At 37.1% G+C, this 20,000-nt stretch overlaps 1 protein-coding gene across 1 annotated transcript in view; it reads right to left on the bottom strand.

Moving 5' to 3' along the window:
- Positions 1 to 20,000, bottom strand: part of LOC135202853 (solute carrier family 7 member 14-like) — a 785,318-nt gene that overhangs the window by 210,609 nt on the left and 554,709 nt on the right. The window contains exon 3 of the mRNA XM_064232312.1: positions 14,921 to 14,990. The gene's annotated coding sequence lies outside the window, so the exon portion shown is untranslated. The remainder of the gene's footprint in view (positions 1 to 14,920; positions 14,991 to 20,000) is intronic.

Here is a 20,000-nt window from a genome sequence, read left to right as displayed (position 1 = left end):
CATATATATAGTTTTCTCAGATATTAATCCGAATCCCTTCACTATCAAGTTCTCTTAACCTTGGGAATAACTCTCTCTCTCTCTCTCTTTATGTTCTATATTCCAAATATATATATGTTATATATCTATATATATATATATATATATATATATATATATATATAATATATATATGTATATGAATACTTATCACATCGAACCGTTATTCATTTATATATCATTCGAGCTACAAATGTCCTTTAATATCTAAATTCGCTCTATCTCGGAATTGATATATTTTCATATATGTACCGAAGGGGAATTTTTTAGTTGATAATAATTTCATCCCCACATGGGATCGAACCACCGTCCAAGTGGAGGGGGAACGAAATCAGGACGGACACTGACGCTATCAATTCAGCCAACAGAGACGCTATAAGTTTATATCGATTCTGACCTTACAAATCAAAACACCCTCGACCTCGTGTTTTCGTAACTAGAATCGATATGAACCCCGTCTACCATGTTTAGCCAATTCGAGTGTTTTGACCCACGTAGCCTTGTTATGAATACTTATCACATCGAACCGTGATTCATTTATATATCATTCGAGCTACAAATGTCCTTTAATATCTAAATTCGCTCTACCTCGGAATTGATATATTTTCATATATGTACCGAAGGGGAATTTTTTAGTTGATAATAATTTCATCCCCACATGGGATCGAACCACCGTCCAAGTGGAGGGGAACGAAATCAGGGAGAGAGAGAGAGAGAGAGAGAGAGAGAGAGAGAGAGAGAGAGAGAGAGAGAGAGAGATTTTCCTAAATATTTTCTACTCATTTCCTAAATAAACGAGATAAAGTTGAGAAGACCTTCCGTTGTAAATCTACCGCGCTCATTAAGCTCAAGAAAAACGACTAAGAAAAGTACAGAGAGCGAGAGAGAGAGTAGGAGGGGAGAGAGAAGAAAGATGGGCACATTAACTCTGGCTAAAAGGAGAAAGAGTGAAATACGCTCACTTTCTTCTGTAGGGTTGAGAAATGAAAAGGGTGATGGTGTGAGGAGTTTTGGCGACTTTGAGATAACATAGTGTGGGAAACTTGGTTAGGTTTTGGGGTTAAAAAGGTTCAAAATTTATCTGAAGTAAATGGGCTTCAATTAGGAGAGACTGTCTCTTTTTGAATGTATATAAGAGTCCAAAACGATCACCTTTGTGGCTCAGTACTTTGCGTGTGTCAGTAATTTGTTACAACACTATTGTGAAAGCTTCCAGTATGCACCAAATCACTTTTTCCTGGAGAGAGAGAGAGAGAGAGAGAGAGAGAGAGAGAGAGAGAGAGAGAGAGAGAGAGGCAGGCGGGTGGGGGAAATTGTCATATAAATGGCCATAATGAGGTAGGTTAGATACCATTTGTATTTGAAAGAGAGAGAGAGAGAGAGAGAAGAGAGAGAGAGAGAGAGGAGAAAGGGGGGACGGGGTGCATGGGAAATTGTCATATAAATGGCTATATGAAGGAGGTTAAATACCATTTGTATATGAGAGAGAGACAGAGAGAGAGAGAGAGAGCGATGAGAGAGGGATGAGAGAGAGAGGCATTGTCATGTAAATGGCCATGATGGGGTAGGTTATAAACACCATTTGTATTTGAGAGAGAGAGAGAGAGAGAGAGAAATTATGATGTAAATGGTCATGATGAGTTAGGTTAAATACCATTTGTATTTGAGAGAGAGAGAGAGAGAGAGAGAGAGAGAGAAATTGTGATGTAAATGGTCATGATGAGTTAAATTCCATTTGCATTTGAGAGACTCTCTCTCTCTCTCTCTCTGCTGACTTCCTGCGCTATTTTCACCCTTCCCCAAAGAGCACAAAGGTACGATGAGGAAATCCTCCGTTTCAGATTTCCCGTTTTCTTACGTACGTCGCAAGAAAATGGAAAAAAAAAAATTTTATCTCCCAAAAAGTTCTTGGAATAAAAGAAATGCTCTCTGTCGTTCTGGCAAGGCCACTTAGGGAAAGAACGAAGGAAAATGATTTCGGGGAAAAGGGAAGGAAATATTGAGGGATTCGCTTCTCAGTTGAGAGGTAGAAGGGGTTTGCTGTGTATGTTTCACGAAGGGAAGAAATAAGTATATCTTGTTTAACCAGACCACTGAGCTGATTAACAACTCTCTTAGGGCTGGCCCTAGGGATTAGATATTTTTACGTGGCTAAGGCCCAGCTGGTTATCTAGCAACGGAACCTACAGCTTATCGCGGGATCCGAACCACATTTCATCTAGAAAGAATTTATAGTAGATATTTTTACGTGGCTAAGGACCAACTGGTTATCTAGCAACGGGACCTACAGCTTATTGTGGGATCCGAACCACATTACATCGAGAAATAATTTGGAGTAGATATTTTTACGTGGCTAAGGACCAACTGGTTATCTAGCAACGGAACCTACAGCTTATCGTGGGATCCGAACCACATTTCATCGAGAAAGAATTTGAAGTAGATATTTTTACGTGGCTAAGGACCAACTGGTTATCTAGCAACGGAACCTACAGCTTATCGTGGGATCCGAACCACATTTCATCGAGAAAGAATTTGGAGTAGATATTTTTACGTGGCTAAGGACCAACTGGTTATCTAGCAACGGAACCTACAGCTTATCGTGGGATCCGAACCACATTTCATCGAGAAAGAATTTGGAGTAGATATTTTTACGTGGCTAAGGACCAATTGGTTATCTAGCTACGGGACCTACAGCTTATTGTGGGATGCGAACCATATTTATCGAGAAATGAATTTCCAATCACCAGAAACAGATTCCTCTGATTCCAAGGTGGCACAGGGGGGAATCGAACTCGGGACTACCGAATCTGTAGGCGAGCACGTAAACCACTGCCCCAACGAGGAAGTATACTAGGGCACGGGAAAAGTAGGAAGAAATTACTGCATACAAGAAGGGAACAAGGAGAGGGGTTTGCCTCAAGTTAAGAACTTTGGTAATGAGAGACTTTCAAACCCGAAGTGTTATTGGCTGCGAGAACATGTCTGTTATCCTTTTCACAAGTTCTCCTAATTGAGAGTGAAAGTTGGTTTGGCGGACGACTTTTGATAGATCGAGGGAACTTATGGCAGACAACTTCAGAAATGATGAGGTTTTGGTTGGATCACTTAGAGAGAGAGAGAGAGAGAGAGAGAGAGAGAGAGAGAGAGAGAGAGAGAGAGGGGGTGGGGAATGACTAAAGCATATTCATCTTGCAGTGACTAATATATATTATATATATATATATATATATATATATATATATATATATATATATATATAAACAAACACGTATACTATACACTTACATACATGCATATATGTACATAATACACTTAGACTTGACGACATTCTAACTTCTGGCATAAATCTAACGTAAAACTATTGTTTGTAGAGTATATATGATTAAAAGACCCATAAAGATGCAAAATGGATTCAAAAGATAATATAAAAATCAATTCTAGCTCGAATTGGATTATGAATGAAGACCCTACGTAATGATAAGTAAAAATAACTTGACACTGGAGTGACACTGAAGAAGATTAAGGAAACCCAATTTTCTGAAAAGATGTGTGGGCCGTCAAGTTATAATTTCCTTTTATTGATAATAAAAGTAGTCCCATGGGCCACAGTGCTACTTATCTGAGCCCACCCCACTGCGTTATCAAGTGAGTGAATACAGTTCTTTCCTGTCTATTTCCATTTAGTATTTCGGACCCTGGTTTGTCCCCATCCTGGCCATTGTGAAATGGTTTAACGTAGACCATTTATTCTTGAGAAAAGATTTCCATGAAAATCTTTAGACCCTTATTATGGTCCCATCCTGGCCGGGGGGGTTATGATTATGTAAAGTTGTATCTGGATGATTTGAGGATGCTCATGTTGTACGTTTTGTCAATGCTGAATAAGTACTGTAGTTGTAGGGAAACTGAGTTTAAATTGAATCCACCCTATTTCCATTTTTTTTATTGTGAGGGTGTGGGGTAGTGGCATCAGTGCACCGCATATGATGCACTGTATACATTACTTAAGATTCTCTGCAGAGCCCCCTTCGGTTCCTAGCTGCGCCCCTTTCATGTATTTTACTGTACCTCCGTTCATATGCTCTTCCTTCCATCCTCCCCTCCCCTCTCCTGACAATAATTGATTCATGGAGCAACTGCGAGATTTTCATCCTGTGATGCCTTTCAAAACTCCATTACTCTCAATTTCCGTTTCATCGCTGAATGACCTCTGAGGTCCTAGTGCTTGGCCGTTGGCCTAGATTCCATTTTGTGTGACATTGTATATATTTATTTTTTAATTTGTGTTTATTTATTTTTTTTATTATCTCCTCTTGGCATGAGACATACCCACCAACTGAAGGGAATCCGAACCCCTTTACCAAGTTTGCTTTGTGACAAACTTGGCTGATATTGATCCATCGGTTCTGGAGAGGGAGGGAAATATGTGAAATGTGCACGCCAGGGATGAGGCTTTTGTGTATGAGTATGTGCATGACTGGGTAATATACACATTTTCCACGTATGAAGCTCATCCACGTATCAGTAGTTGAATTATTATTTTGACAGTGGAGATTTTGTTATTTTTATTTGGAACTGCTACTCTCTAATAGGGAAATTGCTGAATTCAAACACACACACACACACACACACACACGACGACAGACCAAAATACTTTTTGGTTATGTGAATTTGAAAAAAAAGGCCAAGTGAGCTACATAGAATGAAGGATATAAAATATATTTTCAACTTTGGTTGTGATTTCTTATTCAGTACTGAAAGTAATAGATTTGAGTTCCTATTCAGTAATATATAAAAAATGGCCAGTTTCTATCTTTATACTTCCCTCTCTTTTTACTGTTTTTTCTTAAATGAAAATCTATTGCAAACTCTCTCTCTCTCTCTCTCTCTCTCTCTCTCTCTCTCTCTCTCTCTCTCTCTCTCTCTCTCTCTCTCTCTCTACCCGTTTTTGAACGACATTTCGTTTTCAGGGGAGCCTTCAGGCAATGTTGCTGAATATTGTACAGGCTATTGGCAGTTCATCTTTGTCCAAAACTATGTCCTGGACAGGCTTTAGAATTTTCAGATATTGAATTCGACCATTTTTTTTATACCTTCTGCTACCATCTCTTTTTATTTTATACATATTTTTAATTTTTTTTTTTTTTTTTTTTTTTTTTTTGTTTTTTTTTTTTTTTTTTTCAAAGCGCAAGGCTTATAGGACGGTCAACCTTATATGCCCTTTTCTATCCCAAGGTTAGAAAAAATGCAATTAAGATTAAATGAAGTGTTGGCTTTAACCTTGATTGAAGGTAGTATACCTTTCTGTCAGGGAAAGCAAAAGTATGCGTAGGATGCCAAAGTTTGGCAAGAGGAGAAACGATACAGTAATTAAATGTTGTAATCTGAAGTGTGTCAATTTTGCATTGAAAATGACTAATGTTTAATGTTTATTTTTCCTATCGCTTATTTTTTACAAATTAATATATATATTTTATATATAATATAATATATAAATATATATATATTATATATATATATATTATATATACATACATACCCACACTTGCACATTGCACATCAATAATGTAAATTATATAACCCTTGATACAAGGTCGTAAATTCATGTTTAAATTACAAATGTTTTTAGATGTTCACTGACTATATATATATATATATATATTTATATATATATATATATATATATATATATATATATATATATATATAGTATATATATATATATATATATATATATATATATATTTATTTATTTTATAAAATATATATATTAACATTTAGATATATAATATAGTCAGTGAACATCTAAAAGATTTAATTTAATGGATTTACGATCTTGTATCAAGGGTTATATAATTTACATTATTGATGTGCAAGTAATTTTTCTTACTGACGTAAATTTTCCCAATTTTGCATCAATTTTAAGATGAATTTATGTGTAAGGTATCCTGGTGTCTCTGTTTATGGAACTTGAACGACCTTTGCTATTCAGTGCTGTTCACCGAAGATTGTTCTTATTTCGAGCCATTGGTACTAATTTTGATTAGTTGTACATTACATGTTATCTGTTTAACATTTGATTACTTTGTCATCGTCAGGAGAATTGAAAGTATACATTCATTACGTATTACAGCACTGTGTTGGTTACCATTTGTGGCAGACAATAAGTATTTTTGTTAAGGAACTTATGCTCTTGATTGCATAAGCATGTGTTTATTTATTTATTTGTTTGCTTGGCGTTTTTAGATCAAGTTAGTCAACACGGGCTCATGCTTATGACCAACTCTTATTTATTTGTGTATTTTTTAGGAAGTTGTATTTAGATAATTATGTTCTTAGAATTTTTGAGTAGATAAAAGAGGGGAAATGTTGGGGGGGAAAAGTAAGAGAAAACAATTGGAGGAGAGGGAAGAAGAATAAAGAGTGAAGATAGGACATAAGAGAAAAAGAAATTGTGAACAAGGGCGCGAAAGAAGCTGAGCAGATGAATGGGATAAGGATAAGGATTAGAACTAAAGAACTAAGAAGCAGGAAACTAGCAGATGTAGAAGAAAGAAGAGGAGATGGGGAGAATAATGACGGACGTAGGATTAAGCGATTGAAGAACATGAGCAGACGAAGACGGAAAGAGAATCAGGAGGAGGAGGAGATGGACGGCGATATGAAGAACAAGAAGACCTAATAGCAGATGAAAGTTTGCAACGAAAGGAAGGAGAGAGAGAGAGAGAAGATGGAGAGCGAGAGACCGAGAGGAAGAGAGTAGGAAGGCATGGGAGCTTATCTTATTTGTGTGACCTATCAGGCCAAACGGAGGCGCTTTATAGCTGCCGCTTAGGGACATAAACGGAGTTCCCCCAGCTTGGGGATGTCTGGGTAAGGGCGATTTTTTTTTATGTAGGGGGGAAAGGTTGGGAGGGGAGGGGTGAGTGGGAGGGGTTGGTCGTGTGAGGCCTAAATAAAAATAAGGAGGGAAAGAGTTTAGTTTATATAGGATAAATGGATTAGGTTTTAGATCTAAAGAGAATGACGGGGTTTGGGGGGGGGGGCGGGGGGCGGGTGTTGTATGGGGTGGTATTTATCATTATCGTAGAGGCTTATTTCACCCAGGATGGATTGGTCCCAGTTTTCGTGTAGGAGAGAGAGAAAAATATTTTGTTTTAATTTCATGTGGATTTATTTCACTTGAAATAAGGGCGATTTTCACAAATTCTCGTTGCATTTCATTTGTTTGTTTGTATGGTGTTTGTACGTTGCATGGAACCAGTGGTTTATTCAGCAACGGGACCAACGGCTTTACGTGACTTCCGAACCACGCCGAGAGTGAACTTCTATGACCAGAAATACACATCTCGCACTCCTCAATGAAATGGCCGAGAATCGAAGCCCGTGACCACCGAGGTGAGAAGCAAACAAACCCCAAACCAACCACGCCACTGAGGCGCTTGCATTTCATTAGATATAGGTTGCATTTAGCGAGCAAAATTATTTAATTTATATCCAAGTGTAGTTGATTAATATTTATTGGCTTTTCAGATTGCATTAACTGTATTTTATGAGGTGATTTTGTTTATTCATCATGGTGCATTCCAATAGAAATAGACTTAAAAGATCGAGGTCATTTAAAAAAGTAATTGTAAAGTATTTTCTTTTAAGTAAATTGGATTTGAATTATTACTTTAAAGTTCATTATGATGTATTTTATTTGAAAGGTATATCTGATAGATAATTATTTTCTATCTTGTATTTTAACGCGTAGCATGCAGACATCTATTGGATTTTGTGAGAAATAGCGAAGGAGATTTTTCTTTTCTCGTTGTAATCGCTTCTATTTAAGCAAGAAGGTGAATAGTATGCATTTTCGTATTGGTGGTGTTTCAGTTGCTATGGATTGGGTTTTAGTGTATGTATATATGTATGCATGTATGTACTATGCATGGGTAAGAGGGAATGACAGAGATAGAGAACCATGAGTCGTTTTATCGCAAAATGATAGTCCTGGTTATCAGTCCTGCCTCTTATTCAGCCTTTCGAGGTAAGAGCAGCATTGTTGCTGTTCGTATAGTATGTGCGTGCATACACACTTTATTGCTGTATGTCTCATCTCATTATTTCTTTGAGATGACAAAGGATTTGATGTGTGTGTGTGTTTTTATGTATATGTACAAACGTGTGTGTATATATATATATATATATACACATATATATATATTATACATATATATGTGATGTATATATATGCATATACACATATATATATATATATATATTATATATATATATATATATACACACTATATACACATATTCACATATACATATATATATAATGTTTCATTGTTACACAGGAACATTTTTTTTACAAGCAGCAGATTCTTAAACCTCGGAGATAAGTCTTCATCTTCTGTGAAAAGAAGGAGGGGGAGGGTTCCGAAATATATAATCAATCCAGTCTGATCTCCATGATCCTTGTTGCTAATTGAAACAACAGGAAGTACGAAATCCTTCAGACGACATGTGCTACCCCCCTTTTTGCTATGACTGGAAGTTGTGTAATTTTTATTTATTTATCTTTTTATTTTTGCGTAATTTTTATTTATTTAATTATTGAGATGGCTTTGTGTCTGCCCTCGGATCTAAAAAACTACTGAGGCTAGAGGGCTTCAAATTGTCAAGTTGGTCATTCACCCTCCAATCATCAAACATACCAAATTGCCGCCCTTTAGCTCCAGCAGTTTTTTATTTGTTCAAAGTTGAAGTTGTAGCCATGATCGTGCATCTGGCACTGCCATAGGTGCCAACAACGCAGGCCACCACCAGGCCATGTCTGAAAGGTTCATAGGTCGCAAATGAGAGTTTCATGGGCTGTGGCTGAGACTCTCATACAGTATTGTACGCTGTATGGAAAACTCTATTGCGCCGAAGATACTTCTTCGGCGCATTTTTTACCATACTCTGTTTTTTTTCCATCTGTACATCCGCCTGTGGTGGTTGTGCATGGTAACACTGCGTTCCGGCTTTGAATAATATCCTATTTCGAATATTAACGGTGTAATTCGCTTGCAGTAAATTATTTAACACTTTTCAGTTTCAAATGTACACCCAGATATCCTTTTATTTACCTAAAACTTACAAATAGCGTAACTATCTAAAGCCCGGGAGCAGTGTTTACCATGCGTGACCACCACAGCGGATGGACAGATGGAAAAAAAACAAAGAGTATAGTGTTTTAAGGACAAGGCTTTATCAGCTTATTGTGGGATCCAAACCACACCGAGAAGTGGATTTCTGTCACCATAAATAAATTCCTCCTATTCCTTGTTGGCAGAGCAGGGAATCGAACCCGGAACCTGAGATCGGTAGTCGATCACGTAACCAACTCGTCCAACGAGCAACTCAAGGTATCATGTGCCATGCTCTGGATTCCACCAAAGTTCGATGTTTTGATTTGGACGTAGCTGGTTTCTTTTGAACGTGTAGGATTTTTGGTGACTTGGATGTTATCAAAGTATTTAATTTGCATATTAAATTTCATGCTTTATTTGTTTAAATAGAACTGTGCATTATATTGGTACGGACCATTGGTGGTACGATAAGCTAAATCAAACAACTGTCAGAGGCCATCAGAAGCCGTCAGCGCAAACATCGTTTTATCTTCCGTGGGGCAGGGCCAAGGAGTTCAAGTGGTGGTAGCATGTATGAGATATATATACTATATCTATATACATATATATATATATATATATATCTATATATATACTATATATGTATATAAGCAGATGCCACGAAGGAAAAAATGAAGCAACTGTCCTTTACTTAAAGTAGACCATACAAAAATCTGTTCTTATCGAAAGGCCTAGTATATAGCAACCATCTCGTTCGTTCAATTTTTTCTTTCGTGGCATTTGCCTTTATTATATATATACGTGATAAGTATATATATATATATATATATATATATATATATAGATATATATATATAATATATATATTATATATAATCTTCCGAAATGGGTAGCCTGTATTTGTGAAATTTAGGTTGAACCAGCTTTGCCCCCAAAAATCATGGGCAACTCGATTGAAAAAAAGCACAAAATATTATTATTATTATTAATTATTATATATATATATAATATATATATATATATATATATATATATATATATATATATATGTGTGTGTGTGTGTGTGTGTGTATATATGTATGCATAAACATACATACACAGCACGAAGAGACGGAATGAGTCTGAGAATGCAATTGTAACTCTGATGGAAATAATTAACAGTTGAAAGAAAGTTCTTTCTCTCCCTTTCTGCCTATTCGTCATCATCATCATCATCATCATGGCGCCTTCCTCCCTCGGTCGCTCCTATCTACCTTTTCGTTATCATCATCATCATCATCATGGAGACTTCTTCCCTCTTTCGCTCATTCTTGACGTGAGACGTATCGCCTCCCGTTACTGCTATCTCTTTCCACCTAGACTTAGTGGAGCGGGCCCCGCGGTGAGAGAGTCGGAAAATAGAGGTTGATCGTTATGAGACCGTTGGTCTAGGCATTGTTGCCTTTGGCTATTTCTTATTAATTTTGCTAAGTGCTCCTTTTGTTTGCCGGATGCCATTTTGCTCTCTCTCTCTCTCTCTCTCTTCTCTCTCTCTCTCTCTCTCTCTCTCTCTATGTCCTTATATATACTTCATGTGTGTGTAGGTGTATAATATTAATATATATTATATAATATATATATATATATATATATTACAACTCAATATTATATTTTATATATACATATATACTTTATGTTTGCTGTAGTTATATATGTGCATATATATATATATATATATATATATATATATATATATATATATATACACTATATATTGTATATATACATATATACTTTATGTTTGTGTATATATATGTTGCATATATATGTATGTATATGTATAATACTCTGTTTAGAACCAATAAAAGGCTTTATGACTGAATCAGAGGTTGTGTTAGAATATGCAAATGGGAGAGTGACTGGTTTGGTGTAAAAGTTGGTTTGAGGGGAGTTCTGTGCTGTTGTTGAAATTTGTGCAGTCCTGAGCATTTCCTAGAAGAGTGGATCGTCTAGGCTAAGGTGTATGGTGAAGGATACTTCACACTAGTGATCCAAAATGTTACAGCTAAAATGGTATTGATGCAAAATTGTTAAAGCCAAAATTATGCTTCTTCATCGTGTGCTATTTCGCAACGTGTGTAAGTAGCCCTCCTACTGCCGGGGTGGGAGATAGCTGAAGATTAAATGTGCGCTGTGTAAATTTTGAATGTGTGCGTATGCGCGCGCGCGTGTGTGTTAGTGTGGGGTAAATTACGGTTTGATTACTGTACAATCCGATAGGCTGAATTAGCGAATCCAAGTGATCTAATTAATAGATCAGTTTCTATGGGAAGCAAGTCAGTCGAACCACGGTCGATATTTGGAGCCACGCTCAGAATATAATCATTTCTATCTGCTAACAGACAGACTTGCAGGCGACCAAAAGGGATTGAAACCGCTGCCTCCTTGGGCAATAAAAAGATACAGTGGAGAACGGGCGGCCAAGGATGGCAGGCCTAAGATTTTATATATATATATATAACGCGACGAGGTGGGGCGGGGAAGTGAAAAATGTAGGATGTGTGTAGGAAATGGAATAGGTTAGTATGTGTGAGGGAAATACCCGTAGATATACTGGAATAGAGATATGCCGGTAATGGGATAGCTATGTCAGTGTGGGAAATATAGGAAGTGTGCTGATACAGGAATTGGGGGATGTATACTCAACGGAGGTCTGATGCCAACTGAGTAGTTTTTGAGCGAAAGTGTTGCCGTTTGAATGGGCATATGTAGGTGGCATTATTGATACGGAAAGTATTGCGTCAACAATTTTGAGTGGTGTAGGAACTCCCATAAAGTGTAACGACTCCACAACTATTCGTCATCCTTATGAAAGGAGCTTGAGGTGTAGAGGAAGGATATTTGATGTGACGAATGATAAAAAATGGTTTGAGACTTTGAATTAATAGATGTTTGCAGATGATGCAGCACTGATTGGTAATAGTGAGCAGGAAATGCATCTAATGATAAAAGACTTTGAAAGTATTCACGAGAAGAGCGACTGTTAATAAATGTGAGTGAGAGTAAGGTTATGAGGGCAAATGGAAACTTAATGATGGCTGTAAGTACGGAATGCAGAAAACTGGAAGTGGTGGGTTCGCATAGATAATTGGGAGTAAATGTAACCGATAACACTAGGATGATAGAAAAGTAGAAGCAAAGGATAGATGAAGCAAGAAGGATAACTGGAATTAAGAATGCAAAAAGACTGGAGTGTCTATGGAAACCTATATGGAAATGTATGAAGAGGTTGTTGAACCAAATTTCCTTTTATGGTAGTGACGCTTAGTTGTGGGACGAGAACGAAAGAAAATTTTATTAAACTATTTACAATATGTATGCAAAAAATTAATAAAAGCTTTGAAGGCTTGCAGCATCCTTTCAAATAATGAAAGGTCAATGTATATGCGTATGCAAGAGAATTTTTGGTCAATGCCAGATGGTTGTCGTACTTAATATATATATATATATATATATATATATATATATATATATATATATATATATATATATATATATATACACGCACACATGCGCGCACTTATATACTGTACACAGAAGATTGGGGTTACTAGTCCTGATACTTCTTTCTTCTGGGTGTTACTTAACACAGTCGAAAGTACAATGGATTTTCAGGAAGTGATCATATAAGGTTTCCTTCCCGTTCGGGACCGTTGATATGGCAAAGCTGGAATGATGCACGAACAAATATACATACTATCACGCGCACACACAGAAATACATATATAAACAGAAATATGATATATATATATATAAAAAAAAAATATATATATTATATATATATATATATATATATATATATAGTTGTGTGTTTTTATACTTTTGTTTTTTTAATAAAAAAAACCGTAGAGAGAGAGAGAGAATCCACAACAGACATGACCCACTTATACATCAGCGGCAGCATTTGTGCATGGACCGTCAATGCCGCCATTGTCACGGTTTCAAAAGGCCTGATGAAAGTCGGGAGAAGCGACCAGTCGTTTTTTTTTTTTTTTTTTTTTTTTTTTTTTTGTGCGACGTCTTATTTATTTTGAAGAAGAGAACTCTGTTCATCGCCATCTCCTGATTGCCCTCAGCGATAACGTTGATGGTATATGAGCGTAGGCAATCCTTCTCGCTCTTGTGGTTCGCGACAAAGGAAATTGACGTCAGGAACAGGTCGGGGGTTGGGTTGAGAGGGAGAGAATAAATGAGGAATGGTTCTAGGAACCCGGGTTGGATGACGGTAATTATGTCAAGGTCCTTTGCTTTGTATTATCATGCAGTGGAATTTATTCTGACATAATATCTCTCTCTCTCTCTCTCTCTCTCTCTCTCTCTCTCTCTCTCAACCCGGGTTGGATGACGGTAATCATGTCAAAGTCCTTTGCTTTGTATATCATGCAGTGGTATTTATTCTGACTCTCTCTCTCTCTCTCTCTCTCTCTCTCTCTCTCTCTCTCTCTCTCTCAACCCGGGTTGGATGACGGTAATAATGTCAAGTCCTATGCTTTGTATTATCATGCAGTGGTATTTATTCGGACATAATATCTCTCTCTCTCTCTCTCTCTCTCTCTCTCTCTCTCTCTCTCTCTCTCTCTCTCCTTAGGCCAGCAGAGGCACGGTGTGTTGAGCGTAACATTCCCCAAACGCCCAGACGTTTTTCATAATTCTGTGTTGCTGAGACTGAGAGAGAGAGAGAGAGAGAGAGAGAGAGAGAGAGAGAGAGAGAGAGAGAGAGAGAGAGAGCTCCCGCTTGTGAGTTAGAAACAAAAGTGTGGATCACATTGGCGAAGAAAATTGACAATCGCTGAATTGGAAATCGGCAATAATTTTATTCATTATTTACTGTAAAGAACAAAGGTTCATAGGCTGGTTGAAATGACAGAAGTTAATGGGACGATCAAACTAATACCAATTTCTAACCTGAACGCAAAGAAAAGAGGAAAAATGGGAAGAAGGAGATGCTTAATGACGAAGAAAACTATTAATTTACCACTGAAAGAAAGGTCACAGAGTAAAAAAGATAAAAATGATGTACAAGAAATAAATGTTCATTACAAGATGGCCGTAAGGATGGAGGCAATTACTTAATCTATTTGCTTGACGTTGTGGTGTCAGTGCGTAAGAACTTGTGTTTGATTCTTGGCAGAGGCTAGATTATGTAATAACCCGGCATTATCAGTATTATGTCGTCTAACAGGACGACTGAGTCACATTTTTAAGAATTATCGTTTTCAAAAAACATGGTTATAAATTAACCCTGTAGGGGGGAAGCAGTGCCTTCAGTATACCTCACGTGGTTCACTGTAGGCATTACTAAAGGGTATTTGCAGCTTCCGTTTGGCTCCTTGCTGCATCAGCTCATTTATCGTTTTACCTCCATTCTCGCCTCCTTTCTTGACTTAGGTTGTTGTGGCGCCATTGTACATTTTTGTATCTGTCAATCAATCAATCAATCGCTTCCTTTCTTTGTGCTGTGTCAATAATTCTAACTGTTGCGGTTTTTCCCCAAGTTTCACCTTTAGACCCTTTTACTTTTTTCCCTGTTTTTTATGGATCTCTTTATCTTGCTATCCAACTGCTCCAAGTCACTCGCTCTTTTCACTGCCTTAAGTGCTAGATGGCCGAAATCCCCTCCCCAGTGTTTGGCTCGACAGCCTAAATTTCAGAAACCAATCTATCTTTGACACATCAAACCCTGTAACTTTGATTCCAAGAAAAGAGAACAATATACTCACGTTGGCGTTTCCTCCCTAAGAGCTCCGTAGTCGGTCTGGAAAAAGGGTCGCCTCCCTCAGAACAGACTCCCTGTTGGGCGAGAGAAAACGATGGCTTCGTTAATAACCCGGTGGGAAATTGTGAATGGGTGTAGGGAGGGATTCAATTTGTCATTTCCGTTGTATCTCTTCAGTGTTTTCATGATGGAGTGGAGGAAGAAGAAGAAGAAGAAAAAAAGACGGATTGTCTAGAGAGAGAGAGGAAAGGGAGATCTAGTCGTTGTGTGGTTTTTGACCTCTCTCTCTCTCTCTCTCTCTCTCTCTCTCTCTCTCTCTCTCTATATATATATATATATATATAATATATATATATATATATATATATATGTATTTATGTATACACGGTATAATCATCATCACACTGACAAGGCATGTACATATCTGTGGCTTTTATTCGCGCCACACACCACACACACGCACACACACATATATATAATATATAATATATATATACTATACACTTATATCCACTTTCGAGTTGTTCTCCAAGTATATTTGAATGAGGCTGTTATCCAGTCACCATCGTCAATCCACTTGTGATCTAAACTCCAAATATATTATGTAAATATATATAATGTTTATTTAGTTATATATATCAATAGGTCAGCGGAGGCACAATAAATACCTCTGTTTTTTTCCTGTATTTAGGAAAATGTGCTTAACTTAACCTCCCCTCCCAGGGGTACGCTACTTGCTGGTGAGAGAGAGAGAGAGAGAGAGAGAGAGAGAGAGAGAGAGAGGATGTATTCGTAACAGGAGACAGTGAGAACATGTGCTTTTATTTATATTGACTCCACACATTAGAATTATTTAAAACTGTCATTACTTCAGTTTCGGAACGAATTAAGTACAAATAACTCGAACTATCATAGCCCGAAATAACTTTATTTTTTGCTTTTTGTTTTTTGAAGTTTAACAGCGACTGGGAACTATATTGAGAGTCTCGATAGAGAGGTAAACGTCTGCCTTTGTTCAAGTCCTGATGAAAAGGTAAACAAAGTATTCGAATGAATGTTCCAATGGCTTTTCAAAATTTTCCCGAGAAAGGAAAATGAATAGCAGGTAACCGCTGTGAATCATCATCAAAGGTGTTATGTTAGGAGGCCTCTTGTCAGCTGTCATTCTGCCCAACATTCGGCCTCCTCCTCTCCGACATTCATAGTTTATAGTTTTTTTTAGATAAATTTTCTCCTTGTATTTTAATATTTGACTTAAATTTTTTCTGTTTCTTTATTAATTTGTTAATTTATTTGTTCATTTCAATAAGTGATCTCTTCTTTCTCTATTTCCCATTACCTTCTGTTACTTCTTTCGAATGAGCCAAATATTCTTTGGAAGGTTGAATTTTAAGTCATTGGTCTCTGTAGGCTTGTTCCGTATGAATATTCTTCCTGTCAACCACATTGGGACTCATTACAACTAACGGGAGGCTCCTAAGGACTATGTTTAACAGTAACTCCGTTTCAAAGACCATAATTTTTAATTTCGTCCAGAAAAGTTCTCACGAAACTGTACCAAATACTGTGAGTGAAGCTCATGAGGAATTTATTCACTGAAAAATAGGAGACGAATAACTGCTGAAAAGTATTTTGTAAATGGAATACTTTGAGGATTTCAAAGTTCCGAGAATGAGGAAATAAGAATCAACAACACGAGTACCGTATTTCGTAGTACTTCAAAGAATCCAATTTAAATTATTCTTTTTATCGTGCATTTTTTTATTTATATTTCTGATCAAAGAGTACGCTTCATTAGGTCTCTCTCTCTCTCTCTCTCTCTCTCTCTCTCTCTCTCTCTCTCTCTCTCTCTCTCTCTCTCTCATGCCTAGCATGCTTAATGGAACATTAATTTATTCATACTTTGTTTAATTTGTACAATGTTTATTTTTTGCAAATTACCATTGATAGAAGATGCATAAAGGTACCTCTCTGCATTTCTGAATAAGAGTAAAGAAATTAATTTTTTCCTGCTTTTATTGGTAATTTTTACCACGAATTTACTTCAGGTGTTAGAATTTTATATATATATAATTATATATATATATATATATTACTATATATTTATATACATATATATATATATATAATATTATATATATATATATTATATATATATATATATATATATATATATATGTGTGTGTGTGTGTGTGTTAGTGTGTGTGTGTGTGTAAAAGTGTAAGAGGAAAAGAGAGAGCACGTGCTGGAATTAATTATATTTGTTTATCCATCACATTTCGCAGTCTTTTTCCATCCATCTTTTCCCCTGGCATGTCTTATCAGTGAGTGATTGAAGGAGAGAGAGAGAGAGAGAGAGAGAGAGAGAGAGAGAGAGAGAGAGAGAGAGAGAGAGTTTACTCCTCCAGAGCTATCGGTTGTGGTGCGATTTATCTCAAGTGCTGAAAGTTGGGAAGCCAAGTATTGCGCTCGACTTTGCGTATATATAATTGTGTTTGTTTGTGTGTATGTACGTCAATCTTTTCGTCAAGAATGTCTCAAATGCTTTCTCCACTTATCACTCCTGCCCCCGTTCTCTCTGCGTTTTCAGAGCCACCTTTTGGTTTGTCTTACATAATATTTTAAATCTTTGTATCGTAATTATTGTCTTAATTTATCTGCATGCATTTGTTTTATTTGCCGCCCTTTCTTTCTTTTTCTTCACAATTGCGTTTTTTTTTTTTTTTTTTTTTTTTTTTTTTTTTTTTTTTTGTAGAAGGTTGGCTAGACAAGCAGGTGGCCTTATCAAAACTAATTTTTTAAAAGAATTATTAAATCTTTAATCAGTATTTTAATAAGCTGTCCACTTCCATTAGATTGGAATCTTTTAACAGCTTTCGTACCCTTCATATCTTTAAGCAGTCTCTTCCTAACGCGTTTATTTACTAAAACTCTTAACCTGAGAATTGCCTCCTTTTAAGTTGTTATTCCTTGATAAACTACATTAAGGTACCTTTAATTTCTCTTAGTATATATTGACAATTTTTAATGGCCATATGCATTTCATTATCAAAATCGTTTTTATCATAATATTTAAAGTTTCATACAAAACCCCCCTCTTTTAAACGGTTCTCATAATCTCCCCTTGATAAAGCTAATTCACTTCATAGGCTACTGTTTACGAAGCCGCTCCCATTAAGCTGTTCATTTTTGAAACCTGCCTTCATTATCCTGATTAATTTATAAAGTTAGCTCCTCGATTCCGCCTTCTTGAAAACTCCTTCATCACTCTTAATTCATTCCTTGAAGCCGCCTACCCCACCAATCAACCCCACAAGAAGGAAGGCTGTGATGTATCCTGGCCCCCCTTGATAAACAGGAACGGTTCTCTCCTGTGCAGTTTCCAAATGGCCTCTCAAGAGATACACGTGTTTGTGTCATTCAATATCAGACCTCTTGAAGGTCTTACCCGTTTCCTCTTTCGCGTTTCAGTACCGCGTCTTGTGTGCAAGGGAGAAACAGAGACGGCTTGGGAGGAGAAAGGGGGGTGGTGGGGGTGGGGGGGGGGGGGATGGGGGGGGGAGGTGCAAAGGGCCAAGGAGCTGGTATTGTGGTATTGGGGTAGATCTGGAATTGGCAGAGGGGATTGTTGGTAGGTTGGGGATGTTGAAGGAGGGGAAGGAATTGGTGGAGATGGCGTGGTGGTGGTTGTGTTGGAAAGGATGTACCTAGAGGAAACGAAAGAGAGAATGGGATCGGAGGAAGAAGTAGTGGTTGTGATAAGGAGAGGAGGCAAGAGTAGGAGGAGGATGAAGAGGAGGAGGAAGAAAGAAAGAATGGAGTAAGAGGAGTTGGTGTGAAGAAAAGCCTGAGGAAGGAGGTGGAGGGGATGGTGATCGTGGGCGAGGAGGAAGAGAGAAGGAATGGAATGATGGGGAAAGGGAAAAGTAGAAGAATGAGGAAAGAATATGTTAAAGAGAAAGGGAATAGAGTAAAGAAGAGGGTTAAGGCTGAGAGGCGAAGGCAGCGGATAGATTAGTGGCTGAAGGATCAGTGTCTTTAAAATGTAGTAGGTCAAAGGTCAAGGAATTCTCCGACAGCCTCCTGCCTCTCTCTCTCTCTCTCTCTCTCTCTCTCTCTCTCTCTCATCTCTCTGTGTAGTTTTTGACGCCAATAAGTCTGTCGTTCATTCTCTCCCTCTTGCAGCTGGCTGGGGCTCATGTTTCGCTCCAATGGTTGAGTAAGAGCTGTGTGAGTGTGATTTCTCTCTCGATGAAAAAAAAAACAAAATTAACAAAAAAATTAAAGTCTACTAAAACTATAAAAAAAAAAAAAGTCTACTTATATTGACTCAAGTATTGAATTGAGTACTTGGTCGTTTAGTTTACCTTGTGTGAGCAGCATGGGTAAGGGGAAGGAGAGAAATAAAAAAAAGAAGATAAATTTGAGTGCCCAGTAATCTATCACAGTGGTTGCCGTCAATGCTAATTAAAAAATGGGAACGGTCTCCCCTGAAGCAGCCACATCCGAACCGGGTATCCGATCGGGGGCCTTTTATAGCCCTTTCTCTCTCTCTCTATCCTTTATCCATCTCTCTCTCACTCTCGCTCTCTCTCTCTCTCTCTCTATATATATATATATATATATATATATATATATATATATATATACACACCACACACACACACACACACATATATATATATTATATATATTTTAATATAAATATTTATATATATATACTTTATATATATATATATATATATATATATATATACATATATATATATATATATATATATACAGAGAGAGAGAGAGAGATTGGTTCCCAGAATGGTAATCTCAAGGTTCCATGAAAATCTGTCGAAATGTGGTTTCCATTCGTATGCATTTCTCCTTCTTAGCATTGACATTTCACAATGGACTAACCGCCAATTACTTCATTCACATCTATATGCCAACGTGAATTTTCCGACACGGAACTGAACTTTTAGGAAATGCTAGGAACCCCTTGATCACTCATTCCTCTCCTGAGCCAAGGTTGTTCTAGGTTGGTTGTTACACCAACACCATTAAAATATTGAGGTATATTTACTGACGTCGTC

The sequence above is a fragment of the Macrobrachium nipponense genome, chromosome 33, assembly GCF_015104395.2.
Source record: "Macrobrachium nipponense isolate FS-2020 chromosome 33, ASM1510439v2, whole genome shotgun sequence".
In the NCBI taxonomy this organism is placed as follows: Eukaryota; Metazoa; Arthropoda; class Malacostraca; order Decapoda; family Palaemonidae; genus Macrobrachium; species Macrobrachium nipponense.
Note: the sequence above shows the minus strand (reverse complement) of the source record. Positions and strands in the feature narration are given on the sequence as shown.